The 22,215-nt window shown below is 58.3% G+C and overlaps 1 protein-coding gene across 6 annotated transcripts in view; it reads left to right on the forward strand.

Moving 5' to 3' along the window:
- Positions 1-7,473: 7,473 nt before the first annotated feature.
- BCOR (BCL6 corepressor) overlaps positions 7,474-22,215 on the forward strand; it is a 45,824-nt gene continuing 31,082 nt past the window's right edge. For 4 of the 6 annotated variants that reach the window (XM_060137494.1, XM_060137498.1, XM_060137496.1 and 1 more), the window contains exon 1: positions 7,475-7,731. The gene's annotated coding sequence lies outside the window, so the exon portion shown is untranslated. Of the gene's footprint in view, positions 7,732-8,451; positions 8,540-22,215 lie in introns of those variants that run through there. The other 2 variants (XR_009538433.1, XM_060137495.1) reach the window with 2 other exon arrangements.

Raw genomic sequence — 22,215 nt, forward strand, 5'->3', positions numbered from 1 at the left:
AAGCGCAGCTCGGCGCCTCGGCGCCAGCCAGGGAGCGGCCTGCCCCGCCGGCTCAGCTTACCCGCGGGCCCAGGAACGCGGAACCGAGCCCGGCCGGGCCCCGCAGAGCCCGCGCCCCCGCCCCGCTCCCAGCTCGCCGCGGCCCCGCACCCCCTCCCCGCCCGCGCCTGGCCTTGGGGCCGCGCCAGACTGCTCGCCCGAGGGGAACTCAGGCTGACTAATGGGACGCGTGTGGGCCTTACGTGAGGCCCGGCTGTCAGCGGATGCCCGTTTGCTTGGCGCCTACGCCGGGGCCAGGCTTTTCGCGGAAGGGCGAGAGGAGGGGTTTCCCCGCTCGGCGGTTTCGGCTCCCCGGGGACTATCCGGCCGCGGCTAGCCCCGGGCTTTAGGTCGTGCCCGGAGAGGACGGACTCGGTTTGCGCCCAGCGCCGAGTTGCGAACCCGGGATGGGGGGTGAAGAAGTGGGAGCTCGGGAGCTGTAAGCCGGAGGTGGGCGCAGAGGTTCATCAACTCAGCCTGGGGCGCCTGCCTTGATGTTTGGGATCTGGGGCCAGCGGCTGGGCTGGGGGGGAATTTACAGGCCGCCCTGCGGGCCTGGAGTTCAATACCGAAACCTCCCTCAACAAATACAAAGTCTTCCGGAAACCCCTTGGTGAGATTTTTGTGCGAGAAAAGAATTTTATAAGACTCCCCGAGAGTCCGGTTCGGCTGAGAGTTCTTGGGTTCCGGGGAGCATGACGCCTTTTCCATCCTTTACAGGGGCCTGTAAAAATCAGCAGAGTTTCTTATTATTTCGCATTAACAACCGCTTCGTGTTGACACAGTTATACGATCCTCCCAAATATAACTACCTGTTTAGTTTTAACACACGAGCGCGATGGTGAAACACAAACAGCGACCAGGAACTCAGAGAAGGAAAACCCGGCTGCGAGGCTGGGGTTGGATGCAGGATAAATCCTCCTCACGCATCCCTGGTTTTATTCACCCTAATTACACTAGTAATCCTGCCCCCCACGAGAAAGCCTGAAACCCTGTAGTCGAGGTGCGACTTTTCCTGGGGAGCCCCGCGGATGGGGAGGAGTTGCTGGTGTAGAGAAGGTGAGTTTTAAATGTCAGTTCCAAATGAAAATGCTTTCCTTCAGCCTTTTTCTTTTTTTGATGCAGTTTTCGAAAGGAGCATTTTTGTGAGATAAGAAGTGACCGATCAAAATCGCTGAGGGGAGGTTGTAAGCAGCCGCTTTGCCTCAGCTTAGCGTTATCTTATCTTTCACACTTGCATGGCGGAAAAAAAAATTGGCTTATCTTTATCCCCACCCCCTTCTCGCCTTAATTGCTAAAAAACACTGGTGTGTTAAACGGGGAGGAAGGAGGTCTCTGGATTGTCGGTGGAAAGGGAAGATTCAAAAATGTGGGCACCTGGGGGGAAGCCGGGGTAGTAGGGTTTATTCTTTCCCCCAGGCCTTTCTTTTTAGTACAGCGTAGAAGGTCCAGTCCGGGGTGGAAGGCTCGATGGCCAGATTTAAAAAAACAAAAATCTGGGGATGGCCTTGGGTCGTGTGGCTTCCCTAGGCCTCACTTTCTCCGCGGTGCATTTACCAACCTCTTCTCCCCTTCATCCCTCGGAAGCTAGCGATGGGTCTCGGGTTGAGGCCTCTCACTCTGCCTTCATTCTTACCCCCCCCATACATGTCCCCCCTTTGGGGAGGGGGATGCAAGGCTGGGGCGCACGGCCTGCTGGAAATCATTAAAATATATGCGAGTGTCTGCAAACACACACTTTTAAATCATGGCGTTTCCCCTCCACGCTGGTATATTTAAACTCCAGAGCGAGCTGGATCTCCTCCCTCTCAGTCGTTTGTCTGTGTCACCGACAGGCCGCTAATGGCCGGGCTTCCAGGCGCTGTGCATTATGCATTAGCCTCCTCCCTCCGCCGCACACAGAAGGTTCTGTCAGGCCTCGCAAAACAAACCACCCTGCGCACCCCACCCCACCCCCCCGCGCTCGCGGCCGGGGGCTGCGCGACTGCCAACGTGCTGGAGACGCCGGGATGGGGGGAGCATCGCGGGCGAAGGCCGAGCAGATTGGACCCGGAGCGGGGAGGGAGGGAGGGGGGGAAGTGCAGCGGATTAGGCCGTTTGGAATCCCCAGCCCTGCGCTAGCCCCAAGCTTTGCTCCCTGGCTGACCTTCCCGGGGCAACTGCCCCGCGCCACTCACCTCTGCGCCCGACTTTGTAGTGGCCTCAGAGGTACTTAGGGACAGGCCAGCGCCGCGTTTTCATCTGCTGGGCGGTACTCCCTTCCTACCCCGAGCGAGGGGCTGGCGGAGCCTTCCAGATCCCTTCCAGGCCCCGGGATAGTGCCCGCGAAGGGGCTCAGGGTGGTGCGTGTCCGCAGGGGGCCCGCGGCCACCGAGGAGGGACGCTGCAAATAAAACGGCTCGGGCGGAAGGCCGCCCTGCTGGGTCTGCGAGCGAGGAGGTGGTGTTCTCCGCCCCCTCTCCCCGCGGTTCCCACTCGCTGACCCCGACTGGGTAGAATATGAGCTGGAGGCACCTCGCTAAATAAGCAGCCGGGGCGGGACGTGGCATCTGAGTCTATCTACAGGCGCATCCAGCCCAGCTCGGTGGCTTCGAGGGCTCTTAAGCAGGGGCCAGGTGGGGCGCAAGACGGGGCCTCCCCAAGCCGCCAGTATCTATGCTCGTTCGGCTGACATCCGTCTACCCAGCAAGCCCCTCAGTGTCGGCTGTAGTTCACCCACCGGTGCCTGGTCAGAGCCTAAAATCTAGCCCAGACCAGAAATTCGGAGAAGCAGTTGCTACCATGTTGGGCCTGCCGTCTGGACCCTCCCCCCACAAACGCCCCGTAACCGGTCAAAGACTAGACAGAAAGAGCAGCTGTCTTCAACCTGGAGACCTCTAAGTCTAGCAGACTCCTACCAGGGAAGGCAGCTACCTTTAGATGTTTCCAGATAAGTGAAATCCCTGGGACAAGGATGCCTTGTGCTTGGAAGATGGGCCAGTGGGTCTTCTAAGTGCCACTTGGTAAGCCCAGAGCTTTTTTACAAAGTGACCAGGGAAGACTGTTATTGTAGGTGTTTGTTTTTAAAAATAGTTAACATGAACAGGCTAGCTCACACTATATAGAGTAAAAATGCATTCTCTGTAATCACACAAATCCCACCTATTCCGATCACCAGTGGCATAGACGTGAGAACAGCCTCCGAAGAGCGCCATCGGGGCCTACGGAGCTTTATGACTTAGTTCCTGCAAGTATGTTACAAACAAACCCCGCGCACCATGTTAGGGTCCCAGGGTCCCCCAAACTCCAGGTAAGAACCGCACCACGGGATGCATGGCCTTTCCCCTAGGCCTTGGGCGGTGACTGAAGGTGTGGAAGAGGGCCTGGCAGACCTTACACAGTCAGCCTGGCAGGAAAAGGGCGACCAGGCTCCAGGCCTGCTCCCCGGAAGTACCAACCTGCTTGTCCAGTTGCAGAGGCTGGATAGAATCCGCAGCAAGAGAGTGCCCGAGAGCCATAGGTTATAACTGGGAGACCCTTCCCAGGGGACAAGAGGCAGGTGGGAGAGGAGCGACCCTGCGGCTCAGTTGGAAGCACCTCGCCATTCTGTGCCTATTTCTTTATTTCTCCGCTGCCTGTGCGGCCTCCCCTCCCTTGCGCTCACTCGCTGGCTCTCTCCCGCCGCCTCCTCCTTTGCTTTCATTGAAATCCTCCCCTTGCTGAGTGCCGAGTGTAGCAGCCTGACCCCCAGGTCAGCTCCTGAGGGACTCGTGGGAGGGCAGGGGAGGAGGGAGCAGGAGTGGGCCCGCACAGGCTGCAGGCTCCACGGTGTCCCCACTCCCGGAGCCCCTTCCCAAGTGAGGACACAAGACGGGACTGCCATTCCTGAGCTTTCTGCTTCTCCTCCCTGGAATAATGCCAACTAACCGGGCCAATAGGTGTAAACTCCCTCCCCCTCCTCCACCTTAGAGCACCTCAGGAAAAAGCTCACATTTTAATCCCCAGGGAGTCATGAACCCCCTCCCCCCCCACGTACATTCGTGCCTCTTAGGACTGCCTTAATAAGATATTTTTTAAAGTCCCGCAGAGTTGCAAAATATATCCCTCGGAGATGGAAGAGAAACCTTTTAATCCCACCAAGGATACCACGGAGGCAAGACTCCTTAAAAAGTGTGTGTGTGTGTGTGTGTGTGCGTGCGCGCGTGTGCCCGCGCGCGCGCGCGCATGCTGCAAATTACGTCAAAGGCGAATTTACTGGTCTGTTTGTCTCCAGCATCAAATTTCTCCCACAGTCAGCCCTCCTCTGGCCCCTTCGCATTTACGGCACCGCCCCCCTCCCCAATTCATTTTAACTTTTAAAGTTAGACAAACAGGCCCCTTTGTCAGCAGCCCCGGGAGGCCACAGGACTCGGAGAGGCAGCAGACTCCGTGTTTTAACTTGGTTCCTGGATTTTCCAAAAGTTCTGGACGGTTACACGCAACTTTCAACTCCGGGAAAAGCCTGTGCATGGGGGGAGAGTTGGGGAGGCATGGGAAGGGGAGAGAAGGTGGCCGGGCATGGGGCCAGGGTCTCTGCGGTGGCCTAACTGAGCCAGAAGAGCCTGGCACGGCTCCGCACTCACCCAGGCCAGCTCTCCCTCTCGGCCCACAGTGGCACAGCGGTCTCCTTGCCTGGAACCGCATTCAGAGTGTTTCCCCACAAATACCCAACTTCAGCCTTCCCGGTTATTTTAGATTTGTTTTGAATAAAAGGAGTTGCTTCAAAAAGAAATGTTGCTACAACACACAACCAGAGGCCTTTTCTCCAGCTGTGTCTGTAAGTTGCATGCGTTCAGTCTAATAACTTTTAATGTCTGGCCCTAAAATGTCTTTATAAAAAATAGCTTTACAGCATAATAGTCCAGGTGTCTTTCTGCTTGTTACCGGAGATTAAAAAAATGTGTGGGTTAGCCTTCAGAGACACCCACCTCCAGAGAGACCAGGAAGAAAAAGGCGTACATTCCATTATGCAGGCACGGGTCCTGGAAGCCGTGGCGGCCCAGCAGGGCTGGGAACTGCTCACAGGGGCACTTGGCCCGCCTGTCTTTTGCATCAGTTGTTTTAAGCAGCTCTGGAGCATGAAGATTTAATTCTGCCCGAAGTTTCGGGTTTCAAACGGTAGAGATGTTTCACTTCTGCTTTGAAAAGGGCTGTTTTTATAACTATGTACTGAGAAGTAAAACAGAATAAATAAAATCGCACCTAACACCAGTCCTGCAGTCAGTATTAAGTCTAATTTTTTAAAGGGATCTGCTAGCTAGAGCTGATTTTGGCCTTGACCTTGACTTAGTAATCAACTTGAGATGCTCTTGATTATTTTGGCATGGAGACGCTCCAGGATATTTAAAAACTTTCCGTGTGGAATTTACAAGCCACCTCCATTTCGGATTGATGTTCTCATCGAGCCTGCACCATCTTGTCCTTAGGCAGAAAGAGACTCCCCCACGTTCAGCATCAAAAGAGCCTATCCAGCAACGGAGTGGGGTCACCTCTTGCGGCGGTGTCCGGGCCCGGTTAGGCCGGAACACCCCTCCCCCACTCCCACCCCTTCCCGCCCGCTTCACGAACTGGGGCTTCTCGGCTCGCCCTAGAGGCTCTGCGCTCTGGGGAGGCCGGAACCTCGCCTCTCCGCTTCCCCCTCTCGCCTGCCTGCCTCTGCCCTCCCCCCGCGCCCAGCGCCGCGCCGGGTGCGCTGGAGAAGCTCAATACGTGTCAGTTGAATTGAACTGCTGCGGGCGCAGGCTGTACGCCGCCGCCGAGCTCCGATCAGCACGACGTTACCGAGTGGAAATTTATGGAGCGAACGGTGTAAGCCAAAAGTTGCTCCCTGCCAAGGAAAATAAAACGCGGGAGATAATCTCCCGAGGCAGGGGTGAGGGGCCAGGACAGACCCTCTAATCATCTGAGATGCAGACTGTGAAATGCCCGAGAACGGGGAGAAATTCTGGTGGATCTCCACTCCCCTACCGCCCCCACCCCCGCCTCCTTGTGCCCCACGGGCTGCCTCCTCCATCCCCCGCCTCTCCAAACAATTCCCACACAATCGAAACGTCCGGGGAACTCGGGCGCGGAGTTCGGGCGGAACGGCCACCGTTGCCCAAGGTGGTGTTTTCAGGTAGCTCTTGACACCGAAACGGGAAAGGGCTTCTCCGGGAGGAAGGGGGGACCCAGGGTGTGGATGGGCACCGACGCGCACTCGCCAGGCTCTGCTTGGTCTCGGAGGGGACGCACGACCGAGAGAGCGCAGCGCTGGTGGCGAGAGGAGGCAGCGGCGGCTGCCGCTGGGGTTTGACAGCTTTGGCTGAGCCGAGTGCTAGGCGCTTTATGGTAATTGCGGTCCTCCACTGGCCTTCTGGGTAGCGAGGGGAGTCTCGGCGCGCGGCTGGGAGAGCCGCCCCCGCCGCCCCCCATCCCCTCGGCTCAGGATCAGCGGGCCGCCCGCGCCGCCGCCGCCGCCCAAGTCGGTCTCTCGCTCGCCCAGGACGCGCGCCCGGGCGGGGTGTGCGCAGCCAACTCGGTCCGAGCGGGGGAGGGGAGGACAAGGGGCGAGGGGGACGCCACCCAAGTGGTCTGGGGTTCGGACCCAGAGAGGTGAAACGCGCCGGGAATCGATGACGGTTGGGGAAACTCGGGCAAACCTTTCTTGGGGAATCACGCCTCCGAAACCCCACCGCCCAGGCGCCGCAACGGAGGGTGAGCGGAGGGTGAGCGGAGGCTGGGGGAGCTCAAACTTGCGAGAGCTGGAGGCGGCGGCGGGCGGGCGGCTGTCGCCCGAGCGCTGCGCCTGCGGGGGGAGGGGAGGCGGCTGCTGGGAGGGAGGGAGGGAGGGCGGGCGAGAGGGCGGAGGGAGGGGGAGGAGGAAGAGGAGGGAACCAGGGAGGGGGGACGCGTTGGGATCGCGGCGTGCGGCGGCAGACGGAGCCTGGGCTCCCAGCGGCGAGGTGAGGCAGAGCTACGCTCCTTGCTGAACGCGGACCGAGCTCGGCGGCAGCGAGGAGGACGCGCCGGAGCCCAGACCGCGACCGAGAGCGGGAGCGAGGCGGCAGCGGCGGCGGAGGGGGAGCCCGCGAGCTGCCGGGCGGGGAGCCCAAGCCGCGCTGTCGCCGCGCAGGGAAGACTTGGCCAACACACTCACACACACACATTCACACACCCAGCCCGAGCGGGCGCTCGCGGCGAACCGTCAACATGGCGCTGGGGCTCCTGCCCGAGCGCGGGCGGCAGCAGCGGCGGCGCGAGAGCTGCTGAGCCCGGCCGAGCCCGGCCCAGCCGCCGGAGCCCGGAGGATCGCGCGGGGCTGTCGCCACCTGCCCGGAGGCTTTGAGCCCGCCCCGCCCTGCCCCGCCCCCACCCGGCCCAGAGCCCACCCCTCGGCGGGGCCGACCCCGAGGGCAGCCGGCTGGCAGCAGACGGCGAGGGAGGCGAGCGATCGCGGCGCCGCGAGCGGGTTGCGGGCAGCGGGGGACGGCAAACTTTGCTGTTCGCCGCGCTTCCCCGGCCCGGCCCCTTCTCCCATCGCCAACGTCGCCACCCCACTTTCCTCCAACCCCGCACACCTCTCCCCACCCACCCCACCTCCCGTCGCTCCTCCTCGCCGCCTCGACTCTGCTCCGGGGAAAACTTCAAAGCGCCGGATCGCAGGCTCCCTGCTTACTCCCCGGCCGGGGATTTCAGGTCAGTGCCCGGACCACCTTTCCCCGGGGAGGCCGCGCGGGCTGGCGAGCGTGCGTGCGGCGGGCTGCAGTCGGCCCCCTCCCTCGGGGCCCAGAGTAGCGGCGGGTGGCTCTTCTGACTCTCTCGCGTACCCCTCGAAGCTTGTGCCTCGCGCTTCACTTTGGCTGCCTTGCTCGCTTTCGTTTTTATTTCCTAGCTGTAAGTTATTAAAAATGCAGCCAACCTAAGCGGCCCGGCGTGGGCTTCGGGGAGGGGGGCGCGGCGGGGGGGCCTGCCGCCCCCCTGGGGGCTGGGAGGAGAGCAGGGAGTTCGCGGAGTGGAAGTTTGCAGGCAGTATGTGCCTGTGTGCGCGGGAGCGCGGTCGTCGCTGAGCGCCGCGAGTCGGGCGGGGGGGGGGCGGGGGGGTGAGCTGCGCTGGAAGCTGGGAAGCTCGGCTCGGCGTTAGCTCGCTAGCAGGAAGGGGAGGGCGGCGGGTTCCCGTCTGCTTTCTTTTTCGACTCGGGAAAGAACTGTAAAAACCCCCAGCCGCTGCTGCCTCGTCTCGCCTCTCCGGGGGCAGCTCGTTCTTGCTCGTGGAACGACGGCGTGTGCGTGCGCGAGGGTGTGTGTGGCGGGCGCCCCGGGCCGAGCCGAGCTCGACCTGCCGCCGCTGCCGCGCGACTCGGGAGGGGAGTCCCGGTTTTTTGTTTTTTTGTTTTTTTTTTTTGGCTTGCTCTAAAGCGTGAATCACGTGGATTAAAAAAAAATACTAGGAAATCGAGCAGAGCGAGGGGTTCCGACTCGGCCCGCCCGCCCGCCAGCCAGTCAGGTCAGACGCTTTGTTTTGTAAATGTTCTTTTAAAATTTTAATCTGCCACCCTGGTCCACCCCCACCCTCCCCGCGACGTCTTGGGGTTGGTTTTAAGTTGTGAGACCCCAGGAGTGGGGGTAGATCGTGCGGGGGCGGCGGCGGGCGGGGAGGCGAGACCTGGGTCCTCCTCTGGGCAGAGAGGAGTCTGGTGGAAAGCCCTGTAGGGCGTGTGCGAGTCTGCGGCCGGAGGAAGTTGGTCCCACTCGGAGGGCGTGCGGCGCAGAGGCTGAGGGCGAAGAGGAACTTGCGCACCCGGGCGCGATCCTCGGCCGAGGCGGGGAGGGCGAGGCGCCGCCGCGCCGCGGGGCCCGCGCTCGGAGCAGGCGGGCGGCTGCGCTGCAGAGCCTCCGCCAACTAGGGGGCTCGGGGCGGCGGCGACGTGCTCCTGCTGTTTACCAAGCAAGCCCCGGGGCGCCGTGTGCGGAGTAGGGCGGCTCGAGGCAAGCGTGGTCCCGGCGGGCTTCCCGCCGCCTGCACTTTCGAGTGGGCACGTCCCCGGGTCCCTGAGACGGCTGAGCCTGGCCGCGTGTAGGCCGAGGCCGGGGCGAGGCTTAATTTGCAGTTAATGAACCTTTTCCAGAAAGTCCGCGATCTCCAGCTAGAGGCTGTGAGTGCCCGCGCGCGAGGGCGCGCGCCGCCGGCGTCTAAAGGGTTGGGGGGATGGAAGAGCGAAGGAGGGGGGAGGGTTATGTGTATTTAAAAACAAACCTTAAAAAAAGAAACCAGCGCGCTTCAAATAGGTATTCGTACAGCCTCCTGTGTCTAGAGTAGACAGCTTAGGGTTTTAGCTGTTTTTTTTGTTTTTTTCTTTTTTGAGAGAAGGCCGGAGGAGGGGTAGTGGTATTTGATTCTAGGGGTAGTCTCTGGAGAAAAACCCTTAAAATGACTTGGGAATAAAAACGAGGAGGAAATGGCCCACCCCAGAAGGTGGTGGGTGGTGAACGCAGACAGACTTGGGTATTTCTAGCCATCTGACACTTCCTGTGGCACTGGAAACGGACACCGCGGGCCGAAATCAATCCTTACGAGGTGTTGGATTCGGTTTGGCCAACAGAATTGCTTGTGTGGAAGGCATTTTAATTGTCGGCCTCCGAGACTCCTGTACGTGGACACTTGGAAAATACGTTTGCTTCTCGACCCTTCCCACTCCACCCCCGACCTGTTATCTGGTCTGGGCTTTGCAGTGTTGGTTCCCGTGTTTATTTTGGGCATGATTTCACCGCGTGGAGGAAGGGGGGAGATGGCGTTGATTAATATGCCGTCCAGGTTTAATCCGAGGCTGGCCTTTAGTGTGCGGGTTTACGCCGCCACTCACCGGGATTGCCTGGGGTAGTGAGGGGGGGCGCGCGGGGTTCGGGCGCCAGGCGCTCCGCGGGCAGGTCGGGGTTGGGGCTCGGACGGCCCCAGCGCTGTCCTTTGAGGCGCTGTCACCAGTAGGTGACTGAGAGTTAATTAGGAAGTGTTCTCCGGATCAATGGGCCGCACAGCTCATTAGCGATTCTCTCCAGCCCTTTGCAGGGCCGGCCGGGCCTCTGCCTCCCACACAGGCCGGGGCCCCGCGGCCCGGGCTGCGGAGAGCGCCGCTGGGAAGTGGGGAGGGACGGGCGGCGAGGGGCGACCGGGAGGCGAGTGTAACTTCGCCGGGCGGCGCGTTGCGTGCGGCGCCTCGAGGCCCGCGCAGCCCGCTCTTTCTTCCTGCTCTCGGTCGCCTCGACTGTGTCTTTAACTCGCTCCCGCTCGCGTCGCTGCCTGGCTGCTCCTCCCCGCCTCCCTCGCCTATCTCTTGTTCTCTAAGCACGACGCCTGTGCTCCCCGCCCAGTTTGGGATTAGACAAGATAAAAATAGGACTGCCCAGCGCGCAGAGCTGTGACTGTGCCCCGGCAGCCGGGCTGGCGGGAGCGCTGGGGGCCGGGGCCGGGGCGGACCCGCTGTGCGCTCGGGGCAGCCCGAGCCCGTAGGCTCCCACCCAGACCCTGCAGGCGCGGTCACGCTCCAGGGTTCTGTCCGCCGGGAACCGTGCGGGCAGGGGGACCTGGGTAGGGTCTCCGCGCTCTCGCGGGTGTTGTTGGTGTGCCTGTGATAGATCGGTCTAGACAGGCATGCAGGCTCCCTCCCGGCTGAAGGACGGGAAGGGGGGGGCGGGCCGCGGAGGCGGCGGCAGACTCCCGTGAGCGAGCGAGCCTTCGGGCCCAGCGACCAGGGTGGAGGGAAGGCTGCGAGGGTTTCTCTTAACCCTTTAAAGACGATAGGGAGAGTGGGGGTGGGGAGTGTAGTAGAAATTCCTGGAGGCAAAGTAGCCCCCTGGGGAGAGGAGGCGGGAGTCTGGGCTTAGGGTTTTCCTTTCTCTTCTGTGTATGCAATCTCACATCCTGGTACGTTGGGCTCGATTCTTCGACGAACCAAACGCAGTTGCTAGGTGATCTAATTTGACCCGATACTTCTCAATGGGGGAGGTGTGAACACACACAGTGGGCACCCTCACTTAAGGAACTGAGTTGGGGAGATGCAGAGGTTAGACCTTAATGTTCCCAGCGGCCCAGTATGTGAAGGTCTGCTCAGAGCTTTAGTCAGTGGGGCCTCTGACCGAGAGTGCTGCCGACCAAAGACCCAAGCCTGAAATGCCTGGCCAGTGTGTACAGGTATGCATCGGAGAGAGCAAAGGGGTCCTTGAGCTGTCTATGTAAATAAAAACAGTTCTAACCATGAACTTGTGGAGAGTTCAAATAAGATATGTGCAGGGAGGCAGCCTCCAAACAAGAGTGGGATAGTGATGTGTACAAGATCGATCATTTGTATACACATACATGGGGTCAGCATTGAATTGGTCTAAAAATGTAATACAACTCTGCAGGCATTGGTCTCGTTCTTTCCCTGAGGTAGAAATTGGTGGGTGGGTTACCCTATAGAGAAATGAATCATTAGTCACACTCCTCTCTCCTTCCCCCTCCTCTTCCTTTTAGGGTTTGTAGTCTTAGGGGATCCTCTACTTACGTTAAACTGCAAACCCATATTGGTCTGGGAACGAGCCACATTATATAGGCAAAGCAAGAATGTAAGTCGTGGGGAGGTGTACGTGTTAGACAGGAATGCACAGATTAAGATGTGCGCCTGAATGACATGTGCTGAGACAAATCAAGACACTTGGGCTCTGGTGCCCACATGGAACAAGAGATACAGAAGAGATAAAGAACTGGCCGCGAGGAATGTAAACATGGGTATGCAAATACTGAGACCTAGAGCGAGATTCTAGGAGAAAATCCCAGACTTTGTTGAGCTGGAAACTGGAGCAGAATTTCTGTAAGTTCGTTCCAGAGACAAAAGCCCATTTAAAGGTGTGAAGAGGGTCACTTGGAAACACAAAAAGCATTCACATGCATACATCCATGCTTAGATACACAGGCTGAATGACAAAAACTCCTCAATGCCTGATGAAGATTTTCCTGCCCAGTGAGACAGAGCTGGGCACGGAAGTGTGGGCCACACAACCACATTCGCACACTCATTCACTGGGAAATAATGTGTCTTTGGCTAGAGAGAAACTGAGGGCAACGGTGCCTAGCTAAGGGTGGGTGGCCCTTGGTTACTAAGATTGCTTCTTGTTACAGTTTCTTCCCATCTAGAGTGGGGAAGAGACTTGAGCAGGTAGGAGGATTTCTGAAAGATTTCTGAGTTCTTGACCCTGAGAGGATGGATGGTGGAGGAAAAAGAGGAGTAGCTTTGCATTCTGGGTCGGGAGCAAGGGATGTTGCGCTCCTCTAAGTCCTGTTTGCTAAGGTGGCGCGGGGCCTAGTGAACTGATAGAGACTGAACCGAAAGAAGTGCGAAGCTCGGCCTCTGGGCGGAATCAAGGGGAGGTATGCTTTCTTTCCCTTTTTTTTTTCCCCCTTGAGGAGACCGTGCGGGGACGGCCAGCGTAGGGAGGATTAGCAGGCGCCTCTGTGACCCCAGACGCGCGCGTAAACTCGGTTTGGGTTTGGTTTGCCCGCGGCGTCGATTTGCCGCGGTCCCTCTTTGTCTGAGCCCAGCCGGGAATTCCAGCTTTTATTGGGAAGACCGCACTCGGGTGGAGTCCGCGCTGGGTCGGGCACGACAGCCGGGCCGCGGGGCTGGGCAGGAGGCTCGCCGGCCTCCGAGCCGCCCGAACCCCAGGACGGTCCTCGGGAGTGCCCGGCGGCCCCAGCAATGCCACCTCGGTGGTTTCCTCGAGGGCGGCGGGCCCGGCAGACCCAGCCCGGCGGGGCGGGGGGCCTCACGGGTCCACTTGGGCCGCCGTACCGCTCCCCTCCCCGCTGGCCCCACCCCTCCCCCGCCAGCCCGAGGCCGAAAGGAGCTCAGAAGGCCCTTTGTTAAGCTCCAGGGTCACACCCGTGCCCCGGGGGCCGCGCAAGGGCGGGAGGACCTTCTCCTGGCTGGAGGCCTCCAGCCCTCGGCTCACACGGTTCGGGCCTGGAGGGGCCTCGCCCAGTCAGGGGAGGGGAGGCCGAAGCCGGCCTGGCCCGACCGGGCTGCTTCGCCCGAGTGTACGGCCGGCAGGATTCCGTCTGTTTGCAAGGTTGGCTGCGCTGCCGGGGCCTAGATGGTGGCGCTGGCTTGAGAAGCAGCCGGGGCAGGAGTGGAAGGTCTTCTCAGGCCACCCCCGTGGCAGCCGAGCCGCCTGTGCCCCGAGCACTTGGCCGGGGACGTCTCCCAACCTCCAGCCCGGCCCGACGGCTTTCGCTGGTTGCCCCCCATGTGTTCTTCCGGAAGGGATAGCTGACTTTCTGTTGGATGGGAATTAACCAACGAGCTTTTCCCCCGCAACGTTTCTGTAGAAGGCCCCCTTTCCCAGCGCAGGCTCATTTCCGCCTGCCCCTAGTCGAGGGTGTTGGAAATGGCGGCGGGGGGGGGGCGTCCCCGCACTTTGTTATTTCTTAGAACCATGTCTCCCCGGTCAGCCATCGCCCCTCGGCACCCATGGGCTCCGGCGCCCCGTGATTAGACTAGCGGGGAAGTCCGCTAGGAGAAGATCCTGACAGCATAAAATATAATTTGATCTAAAAGACAGTTTCCAGTATAATCTCATTATGCATCACAGACTCCCGGTGTTATTTTGTGGAAGGCGGACAATGATCAATTTACATTGACCCGGGGCTGGGCGAGCTTTTAGATGGTAATTGCCTATTGATTTGCATGCAAAAAGGAGACCTGCTAAAATTAAAGACCGGAAGCTAAATTAAACTAAATTTATTGTCTAGGTGCAAACCCAGAGGAACTACTGGGGGGAAGAGGGTGAGTCAGGTCAGGGTGCCGGGGCAGAGCAGGTGAGAGGCCCAAGAGCTCCGGGAGGTCACAGATTTGGGAGCGGTCTTTGCCCTGGTGATTTCAAAACGTGAGGAGGGGGCTTGTTTAGGGTACGGGGACCCAGCAGGAAAAAGTTATAAACAGGCACTATTGCATTGAGGGCACTGGGATCTTTTAATGCTAATAGTAAGTGCTGGGGGGAGGAGAGGTTTATAGGGTTATAGGGGTCTTCCTGCACCATTTCCGGCACCCCCCATTTCTATTGTTCTACCCGAGCGCTCATAACCGTGCCAAGGGCACCCAAATTCTTGCATCTGAAGAGTTAAATTTTTTTTTAAAAGACAGGCCTTAAACTCCCCCCGCCCCTCCGTCCCCCGCGTCAGGTCTTTCGGAGAAAGCAAGAGCAGGGGGCGGCTCTGCATGCCGGGCAGGCCTGGACCTTTGCAGGCTGCGGGAGTTCCTCCCCGGACGCAGCAGCAGTCCCAGACTCGGCCGGACGCCGATCGCTTTGGGAAGCGGCTCGCTCCAGGTGGCCCAAGTGGCGGGGGCGGGGAGGGTCTGCCGGGGCCAGGGACTCACGGTGCCCGGGGGCGGGGGTCACCTCCCTGGAGGTTGGAAGGGCCTGCACGGAGGGGGTGGAGGAGGGAAGGCGGGGGCTGGAAATCCTGTCCCAATCGGCGGTGATCGCCAAGGCCGGAAAGTTTAAAAAAGAGAGAAAGCCACTGGCTGCGAGCCACTGGCCGGGGCGTGTTTGGCTGGCTCGAGGGGTGAGGACCCGGCTCCGCCATCGCCTCGGTCCCTCCCGCTGCGGAGGCCCTGGCCTGCCCCAGGCGCTCCTGGAGCCATTTCACACATCCGGAGCCTCGGCCGCTGGAGGAGCCACCCGCCCGGGGCCGGGAAGCCGCAGGGGCGGCCGAGTGTCCGGCGCTCCTGCCCGTTCCCCTTCCCACCGAGCTGAGCTGGAGACGGCCCTCGGTCGTGGAGCCTGTGGCGTCTGTGGCATCGGGTGTGGATAGTTCCCGAAGCTTCTGAAAGCCCGGGGCAGACCAGGAAATTGAGGATGGGGTGGGGAGGAGATGTTGAGCGCTGACCCTGCGCTGCTGGGATGAGAAGTTGGGGAGAGGAGAGATCACCCCAACCTCCGGCTTGTCTTGGGACTTGGCTTTTTGTGGGGACCCCCAGGAGTCCAGGAGGGTGTCTAGCATCTTGCAAGCCGCTTCCCCCTCAGTTGCCTCCCCAGTCCACTTTGGTCCCTGGGTTGTTCATTAAAGTCCTAGGAAAGGTACATGTAGGCACTCTTTCCAAAGGGCTTTTGCTCTGTCTAGATAATTTGATTTATTGCTTTATGTGGCAAAACTAGTGTGGCAAGCCTTGTTCTAGTTCCAGGTGTCAGCACTTTTTACAGAGACCTAAGAGTAGCACCCACCTCCCACTGCTTGTTCTGGGCTCCTGGAGGAGGGGAAAGTGGAGCCTTTTGGGGATCCCTGGCCTCACACCAGGGTGTTCCAGTCTAGGGAGATTGGGTAGGACGTTGGCAGAGATTTCGAAAGACTTCACATGGACCAAGAGATTTCTGGGTGTAGGAGAAACTAGGGTCCAGGCTCCTTGTGGACCGAATTTCATAGGTGTTCAGTGCTATCCTTTTGCTGTGTATTGGAGTCCAAGGGCTAAGGGAGCCTCCCAAACTTCTTGGGGATTCCGGATGGCACAGTTTGACCAATCATTGGCTCCTCTCCGCAACTCCAGGACTGAGTTTGACCGTGGCCCATTTTTACTAGCTGTGTGACCTTGGGGGCAGGTTATTTATGGCCTCCGAGCCTCAGTAAGTTTCTTCATTTGTAGGACTGGGAATAATTATCCACCTTTAGGATCAAAGAATACTTGGCACATAGTAGGCCCCGAGGATTAGTAATTGCTTTGAATGACTGGCCAGATTCCTATAGTTGCTTCTCTGTTCCCTGCTGCCCCTGAGATGCCCCCCCCCCAACAAGACCTGCGTAGGCCAGTGTCTGGGGACCAACCTGCAGGTTAAGCTCCCCTCCAAGGGTATTCCTGAGGCTGTTCCTCCAGGTCTGCCTCTGTGGGCTCCTCTTTCCCTTTGTTACAGTTATTTGCATTCTGGGCTTTAAAGGATTCCATATGAAAAGGCTGGGATTTTTTTTTCCTCCCCCTAAGTGGGATCATTTATATGGTTAGGAATTGATTCCAGAACCGGTATCTAGGTGCTCTTTGGCAAGTCCTCCCGTCATTCTTTCGGGGGGAGGGAACAGCAGCGGCTGGAGGGGAGAGACCTGGTGGGATGAGGTGAAAGGGTCTGGCCCGCTGCAGAGGCCAGAGGTGCTGTGGTTTGTTTGATAGGGATTAAGTCCGGATGTTATGAGGTCTCAGTGTGGTTTTCAATAAAGTCTGTCAGGGATTGCTTCTTTTATATCGATATGTATTTTAAAAAATTACTAGCATGAGAAGAAAACCAGACCTGTGTGGATCCAGGCCGGTAGTAAGCTACTGTGATCAGGTTTCCTACTAGACTCCCAGAGGGGAAGTCAGCGTTTGATTGAAGCTACACTTGGTTCTTGACTCTCTGGGGATGCCTGCTCTGAAACAGGAGCCCTCCCTTTCTCTCCCCCCCACCCCCCTTTTCCCTTCTTCCCCTAAAAGCCTTTGTGCTGAAAGAGCTTCAGTAGGCATGAGTCCCTGGTACCTCTCTAAAGAATGCCTTCCAGCCTTTGCTGACATTGTTTTGTGAACAGTGGGTTTTACCAGGCCAGCAGTTTTCCCCCCATCTTAGCTCACTATTTTAGAGGTTCGAGTGTGCCCAGGATGCGCCCAACTGCAGTGCTTTCCAGTGTGTGTAGCCAGGGCCTTGCCTGTAATCTGAAGACACCTTAACCTTTGCCCTAGGTGCCCCCCCCGGGGGTTGGTGGTGAAGGTGGGGAGAGCAAGGACAGGGGATTGTTGTTGAGTGTCTGTTTGTTTTCTCCAGCCACAGAGGCAGAGGGGTGGAGTGGGGCGAGGCCGAGAGTACGTTCCAGCCTTGGGTCTGATTTAAAACTTGGTTTAATTGGAGAAACTCTTAGGCATTTAACAGTTCTGTACAAATGCAAACTTGAAATAGCTCTAGGCCTACGTCATTTAGGAAAGAATAAATGAAGTACAGAAATGTCCAAACTATGTAAATCCTAGAGTTGTCTGCCCTCCCATAAACACATGACAAGTGCCAAGGCATTTCCAGTCAAAACACCCATGGAACCAGCAGCCTCCATCCTTTGTATTTATTATTTTATTAACAGCATTTTACACAGCATTTAACAAGCACAGCCTGCCTGCTTTCCACCTCGGCTCTCAGCAGACTGAGGGGTGAAAAACAGATGGGGGTGGCGAGGAGTGGTCTCTAGAAGAGACTTCTAAGCTGGAGAAATCTCTTCAGATGGGCATGGAAAAGGAACATTTGGGGTTCCTTTCTCCTGGCCCCAAAGAGAAGACAAAAGTAATGCTTTGGAGGAAGAAATCCCCTCTCCCTTCTCCGGAGGGAAGTTGTGCAGATGTGGTCTGTCTAGTCTCCACTTCGATTCCAGAAGGTGTGAAGCAGGGTCTACTTTTCCAATACTCTGCCTATCAGTTATTGGTGCTTTTCAAAGAATAAGTATTTGTCTGCTATCATTATTCTATATCCTGGTGGAAAGTTTATAACGAAAACTAATGCCTTTCTTAAGTCATAAAATGAGCCTTGTATGATTATTTAATTAAAATCTATTTAAGGACCGATTAGGCGTGTAATTTGTGCTAATAATGACGATTATGGAAATGTTCGACTTAACCAAAAATCATAAAGGAGACATTTTGATCAGTGGGGCGACCAGGAAGGATTCAGGGAGTTGGACGGTTTTCCGAAGCACGTGAGGCTTTGGGCTGCAGAAAGTGCCGAGCTGCCTAGCCTCTGGGACACGGTAGAGAGGGCTGCAGGACCCCAGGCCTGGCCGGGACCCACGCTTTGCTGAGCAGAGAAACTGACCCTGGGAGGCTGAACAAGCTTTATTCCCAGCTGAGGAAATGGGGGAGGGGGCCTGGGAGGAGGAAACTCTGGGAGAGAGCTGATGAACCCCACAGAACTCTGCGCGAAATGGCTGTGTTCTCTTGCCTTGACAATCGGCAGCGACACACGCATTGCTGCCTCGGCTAGCCTTGGCTGGAGCCTGGAGGGGTGGGGGGAGGGGGGTCTCTTGTTCCGGAGAAACCTGCCAGCTGCTGGGCTTGGTGCGAAGGCAGACACAATGCTGCTGTTGTTGGTTTGATCTCTAACTGTGGATTGTTAGTCTGGCTTTAACTATGTGGTAAGGGGGGAATGTGAAGGCTGTTTACAGCGAGTGCAAATAATGTGACAGCTGTTGGTGCACGAGCAGCGCTGTGCCTCCTCGGCGCTCACACAAAGCGCGCACTATGCAGGCCCGCGGAGAGCTGCAGAGGTGGCCGCCCCTTGCTGGCCCGGGAGCCCTCGGATGCGCTGCGAGACAGCCCGCGGCGGCGGCGGCGGCGGCACCCGCCCCCCCCCCGCACCCCGCGACACGCATCTTTCTGGCTCCTGGGATCGTGGTGGACGTGCGCGCTGGTTGGTGTGTTGTGGTTTAGGGAACTTGTTAGGCAGAGGTGGCAGGAGAAGGCCTGCGGGGTCACGAGTGTCAACTCTCTGGAGGGGTTTGGCCGGGATCTGTTGACCTGGGGCCTCCGCGGCTTGTGACCGGGTTGTTAAGATTTGGGAAAATAACTTTCCGCCCTAAAGCAAGCCTGTTGGAAAGAATGTATTATTAACTGAAGGCTTTCTGGAAATTGCAGAGGCTCTGAAGGCCGTTGTTCTTCCTCTGAAATGGCCCTGTTATTCAGACAAGTTCAAGAGACAGGCGGCCGCTGTGTTCTATGCCCTCGGCCCTGTTTCCTGGATTGGAAACACAAGTGTGTAGGTTCAGGACCCGAAGGGGGGTGAATGGGGGTGGGGAGGTGTGCAAGTCGGCTTTTGATTACCCACCGCCCTCTGCCTTCCCGGTTTTTAAGAGTGCACTTGCCTTTCAGCTGCAGGACCAACGGTGCTGTCTTGAGGTCTGCCCACAGCGCCACCCACTCTGTGACTTAATCAACTAGATGCCCACAGCCCGGCCTTCTCTGAGTTCCTGGTCCTCTGCCAGGCACTGTGGGGAGGCGCCAGGGTGGGAGGGAGAACAGTTGGTGGGTGGCAGCAATAGCCCGCTGGGCCGGTCCAAGCTGGCGGGCTCTGGATGGTCCGGAAGATGGGCCTGCCCCTGGGCTGTCCTGGGGCAAGCTGGCTGTAAAAACCACTCCCCCCAATCTCAAGGTTGTAGGCTTCGCAGCCCTGGCCCCCGGGCTTCGGAGGATCACTTAGAGCTGACTTAATTCTATATTCTGCCCTTCTGTGTGACTTTGGCCCCTGAGTGTACAGCTTGCAGGATATCTGCAAATTATGGGTCCACCTCCCCCCCCACCCCTGCCCCCAGATCTACTCTCTGAGTTATAATGTGGACTTCTACATCTAGTTGGGTTCCCTAGTGGGGAGCTGGGAGATGCTTCTGGAATGATACATGAACTTCGCTGCCAGTTCTATAAATTGGTCTCTTTTTATGACGTGTGCCATTTTCTGTAGGAATGTTGCTTGCAAAACGAGTTTCGCCTTGGAGGAAAGGCGGAAAGATAAACAAGCCTGCAACGCCAAAACACTGGCAGTCTTTCCCTCCTTCCAGCTCTCTTAAAGCAGCCGGGCTGTATTTCCAGGATTAGACTCGTGCTTGTGAAGAGGGACTCTGGTTGGCTTTTTTTTCCCCCCAAGCAAATGCAAATTAGAGAAAAATAATTTTCTTTCAACGATATGCAATGTATTAGTCACTTGTTATCGTGCTCCGAGGCAGGCCTCATTTGCGCGTCTGCCAGCTCGCTCACATCTGCTCGGCGCTGTTTGGGGCATTTTAACCTTGGCGGTGTCGTGTCTGGTCCCACGGATCAAGGAGGAGTAATTAAGCTCTGAACGGCTAGAAAAATTCACGGGCCCCCACGTCTACCGCAGTTTTCCCACAGCTTTGTTTGGGGTGTTCCGGGTTCCAAGATGAACAGACGTGGGGTTCCTATTGTTCCTTGTAAAGAAAGTGGGAGCCCCTGTCCTCCCCTGACCCTCATCCCCAGCCTTCCAAGGACTCCCAGTCTGCACACAATCAGCAGGGAAGCCGGGTGCAGATCACAGGACCCTGTGTTTTACGCATCTTTTATTCGTAAAAAGTTCCTTTGTGCTTCCTGTGTGTACTAATGATAGCTGTCGTTAATAGCTTTATGGTATAGCTTGTTCCTTGTGGGGGGAGGAGTTTGCAGTGAGTTCACTTTATTTCTCCAAAGCCCTGATGGAGGCTGCAGTGCAGTGACACCCCCTCTAGAGTTGTGGTCTATGGATCGTTCATTCTGGGTTTGCCTCCAGGCTGTGTAGACTCCAAGCGGGAACCCAGCCTGTAGGGACCAGACCCGAGGGGGTGTGTTGGCGGGGAGGAGAGGAGTAAGGTTGATTCATTGCATTCAACCTAGGTTTCCTGTCCTGGGCTGCTGCCTCCTGTCGAGGGACACCAGCTTCCAAATGGGGCCCCCTCTTGCATACACACGTGGTTGTGTGTGGCACAACCGTGAAAGAAAGTGAAAGGAACAAAAAGCCGAGGCCTGGCGTCGGGGGTGGGGGGTGGGGGGTGGGGAAGGGGAAGTGTCTGAGGTTGGTCCGAGAGCTGACGGGGAGGTGGGATGGGGGACGACACGGCTCTGTTTTTGGGAAAGGGGGTGTGTGGCGGGCAGCCCCGGTTTGGCAGCGGCTCTCCCGGTCGATCCTTGCTGGTGCCCCCCTCCCCAAGCCCCCGAGCCCCCTTTTACAGTTGGCTACACCTGGCTTGCATCTTTCAATCGGGGAAGGTGGGGGAGGCGTCCACGGAGAGAACACTCCAGACTGGCCGAAGGGAGCGCAGGACGATGGCCCGGAGCGGTCTCCAGTCAGTGCCCACTCCCCTGGGGCGCGCCGCCGCACATCCTGGGTTCTCCGTGCGCCCACCCAAAGTTGCTTTTTGTCAGAGATTCAGCGGCAGGCGCCTGGGAAGGGGGAGCCCAGAGGAGCGCAAGGGCGGGGTGAGCTGGGGTCGGGAGCTGGCCGAGAGAGCCGGGGGTCCTGGAAGGTCGGGCGGGGGGTGCGTGTGGGGGGGCGGCCCCGCGCTGGGACCTGGCGGAGGAGGGGCGAGGAGCCTGCGGCAGCGCGGGTGTGTGTGGTGGGAGAGAAAATCCCTTTGTTGCCGACCGATCGCGCTCGGGGCTGAGGCGGGGGAGGGGGCGCCCCTCCCCCACTCGCAGCCGCCGCCGCCGCTGCGGGCCAAGTTCACTCCCGACTGACCCGAGTGGCTCGCTGCTCTATTCTGGCGCCCTGGGAGGAGGCCGGGAAGGTTCTGGTTGCTCGAAAGGTCAGGGCCGGCCGCGTGAGTTTCCCGGCCCCCACCCCGTCACACCCCCACTCCTGCTCCGCAGCTCTGTTACTAATGCAAAACTTGGGTCGTGAGTGGGGACGCCTCTGGAGGCGGCGACAGCCATGACTTGGAGTGTGCCAAGAGACAGCGCCTGGGCAGGCTGGATCACTCCTCCCACCCCCCACTCCCCCCCCAGCACTCACGCCCGGCCGCAGGACCCAGTCGGCGACCTCCTTCAGCCACACCCCAGGAAGCCTGCGACCCTCCCTCCGACCTGGGGGCATCCTTGGGGTTCCCCTCTCTCCACTGCTACACATACTGGGGAAAACATCCCAGGAGGACTTGCCCCAACGCTGCACACCCTGGACCGCTTTTTCTCATCTCCCACCTCCTCGCGGCCCCCAGTCCTAAAATAGGAACTTCTTCATCCCTCCCTTCCTTGACGCCAATAGAGAAGCGCCTGTGTGTGACTCAGTCTGCGCTTGGAGCAGTCCCAGGAAGGGCTCCCGCGCCATGAGCTTTGGGCTTCCATGAAAGCCACACACTCTGCAGAAGGTCACCCCTCCCGGGCCCCCTCTGTGTCCCTGCCTCAGCCTTCCCTCTGCCGCAAAGAAACTATGTAGCCGTTCTGGGGTTGGTTTGTTACATAGTATGTTTAGTAGAGTTAGATGCTGTTTAATGGGTTAGATGTGGCCTGCACCAGCTATTGCCAGGCAGAACTCAAGTCCATAGTGCAGTTTAATCCTCTGGAAAACACGGTGCCAAATATTTACAGATGAGGGGGCCAAAGTTGAAGAGGTCCGGCCACCTGCCCAGAGACACGCCGTGGATGAGAGTGGGAGCTGGGAGGCTGTGGTGACTGCGCGCGC

The sequence above is a fragment of the Lagenorhynchus albirostris genome, chromosome X (assembly GCF_949774975.1).
Source record: "Lagenorhynchus albirostris chromosome X, mLagAlb1.1, whole genome shotgun sequence".
In the NCBI taxonomy this organism is placed as follows: Eukaryota; Metazoa; Chordata; class Mammalia; order Artiodactyla; family Delphinidae; genus Lagenorhynchus; species Lagenorhynchus albirostris.